This window comes from Branchiostoma belcheri, unplaced genomic scaffold (assembly GCF_001625305.1).
Source record: "Branchiostoma belcheri isolate BF01 breed outbred unplaced genomic scaffold, Haploidv18h27 scaffold822, whole genome shotgun sequence".
Lineage (NCBI taxonomy): Eukaryota > Metazoa > Chordata > Leptocardii > Amphioxiformes > Branchiostomatidae > Branchiostoma > Branchiostoma belcheri.
Genome location: NW_017804490.1, coordinates 3,810 through 7,015, shown reverse-complemented (window position 1 = coordinate 7,015; position 3,206 = coordinate 3,810).

Here is a 3,206-nt window from a genome sequence, read left to right as displayed (position 1 = left end):
CTTTCTTCATGTCGACCTTGCTGACCTGGCACCACAGGCATGGATGTGTACCTTGCAGTAATGAAAATTAACTATATTAGGAATACATGTATATGTATACATATATAAAAGGTGTGCAGGTCTGTTGAGACTGACTGCCATTAGTAATATCAGAGCAAGTTGGATCTTAATTTACTCTTTGTTCAAACACCTACCACAGGCTCCAGACAGCCCATACCAGAGGGAGAGAAGGTGGTAGTCTCCTGCCCCGAATACCCGCACACGTTTCACACTACCTTGGGGAGACCTGGAAGAAAGGTAAAGAAATACAATGTACTATTACTAACCAAAAAGGGTACTAGTTAACTACATTTTCTAATATCTGCTTTGCAAATGATACCTGTAACACAGAACACACACAGGCCTGCACAGGGTATTTTACACAGATCTCATGCACATTTATCTGTGTACACAGACCCTGTGACAGGCTACCTGTGTACACAGACCCTGTACAGGTATATCTGTGTTCACAGACCCTGTGACAGGCTATCTGTGTACACAGACCCTGTGACAGTCTATCTGTGTACACAGGCCCTGTGACAGTCTATCTGTGTACACAGGCCCTATGACAGGCTACCTGTGTACACAGACCCTGTGACAGTCTATCTGTGTACACAGGCCCTGTGACAGTCTATCTGTGTTCACAGACCCTGTGACAGTCTATCTGTGTACACAGACCCTGTGACAGGCTACCTGTGTACACAGACCCTGTACAGGTATATCTGTGTTCACAGACCCTGTGACAGGCTATCTGTGTACACAGAAACTGTACAGGTATATCTGTGTTCACAGACCCTGTGACAGTCTATCTGTGTACACAGAAACTGTACAGGTATATCAGTGTTCACAGACCCTGTGACAGTCTACCTGTGTACACAGACCCTGTGACAGTCTATCTGTGTACACAGGCCCTGTGACAGTCTATCTGTGTACACAGGCCCTGTGACAGGCTATCTGTGTACACAGACCCTGTACAGGTATATCTGTGTTCACAGACCCTGTGACAGTAGTTTTGTACCTCCATGACATTGTCTGCAGTGTTCCAATATCCTTGCAGAAGTTGCTTGTAGCAGACAGGAGGTTCTCTCTCGTGTCTTTTGCCTTGAACAGGCAGACGATGTTCGTGTTGTGGGCCGCATTTGGGTGCATCCTGTTCAACACCTGAAATCCCAACTTAAAACTTCCCCCTCCGTGATCACCTAGAAACTTGATCCAAACTTCGCTCTCCGGGATCGTCCCTTCAAACCATGTCAGCTCTCTGTCAATACATAGATATCACATAGGTTATTTACTATTATAGTGTATATTGGGGAAGGACATGGGCATAAACTCCGTAGGTCAATTCTTTTCAGATCACATTTATCCCGCATGCTAGCAAGTTTTTCCTGGCCCCTTACCCTTATGTACCACACAATGTAACCTTTTGAAATAACTAATATCCCTAGTACTCTTTCAGTTAGGGTTGCTTTTTTGATCTCAAAAAGAGAAATTCATTTGACAAGATTCTACTATAACTTTCATTCCTAGAATTTCAGGTAGTCATTAGGTGTTCTCTTACTTCTTAAAGATCCTATGACTAAAGAGAGAAAGTTAACATTGTATTTTAAAGATTCATTTTTATCTGAGATAGATGAACCATGCCTTTTGTATTTTTTTTATAATACTGCATAATAGTACATGCAGAAAAACATTTCTTGAAATAATTATATATATATAGTCCTACATACATGTATGCAGCACCAAACGTTTCTTGAATTATTACATATAAAGTTCTCCATATACATCATCATCATCATCATCATATAAAGTTCTCCATACAAATAAATATAATGAATTTGAAGGTATATATAATTTACTAACCCTGCAGTGGCATTTCTGGTCAGAATGTCTAGAACGGCAGATTCCAGACAACTGACATACGCACACGGTCTAGCAGCCACCTCTTTTCTCTGATCTTTTGTCCTGACTGTCAGGGGGAGCATCTCTGACACAACCTGCCTGCCGGCAAGCATCTCACCTGCCACTCTCCTGCTCTCATGCTCACTCTCCACTGACACCAGGTGCTGTTTCAGCCACCTTCAGAATTAGAGATGTATAACAAGCTACTTCAGCAGTATTATTATTGTAATGCATTGATATATAAATTTCATGGACTGGGCCTTTTTGTATACAATATCAGTATTGCTACATGTTTAGCTACCTCTGTAGTGTGTTTATATTGTAAAGCTGCACAAACCTGCGGAGTTTTGCGACACTGATTATAGTTGATTCCAATGTCCAGCTGTGCTGAAAGGAGATGTCCTGTAGGTATCTGAATGGCCGAGAGATCCATCTGTCTCAGTATGTTCTGCAGAGCCTCCCTCCCTAGAGACTTCATTTCGAGCCCCAACTGGCCATCAGTATCGCCCCCGCTGACTATCTCCCTCACTGCTTTGACTTCACCTGTCCTCCTTTGTCCTGTCTTGGTACTTGCTTCTCCTGTAGCCTTCCTGGCCTTGCTTACCTTAAGCAATGTGATTGGCTGAAAAAAAAGGATATTTTCGTTCCCCAGTTTCTTATCCATTTGGCAATAGTGTACCCTTGCCAAGTATACCCAGTACATGTGCTAGATAATGGGGGAATAAGCCATTATGCCCCCCCCCACCCCACCCCTCAAAATTACCAGGGGGCCAATAACGGAAAGCAGAATAGCAAGATACAAGAACACAGTTAAATGCAGGCAGGGACTTGAGATGTTTTTCCTTTGAACAAATCTGATCAGTCTCTTGAGTCATTGCATAGGAGATTTAATACACATAGGTTTGTAAGATACCTACATTTTACGTACCCTATAATGAAAAACTGACAAAAATGTTTTAAACTCCATGTTTTAACTTACAGTACAAGTTATTTCCTGTCTATGTAGGAATTAAGCACTGTAATTGACAAAAATCTGTTTCTTTAATCATTGCACTTTTGTTTGTATCACCCACCAGTCCTCCTGTTTTACAGGTGATGGTCTTCCCATCTGCTGCAGCCGCCAGCTGCCTTCTGACCAGTTGTAGAAGCAGCTCGTCCTCCCATGGAGCGATGGCAGGCCCGGAGTTGGCAAGCTTCTGTAGCACTTCCTGCACAGCAGAGGCGCGGTGAGCACACTGTGGTTGTCGCTCACTTCCAGTAGCCACTGG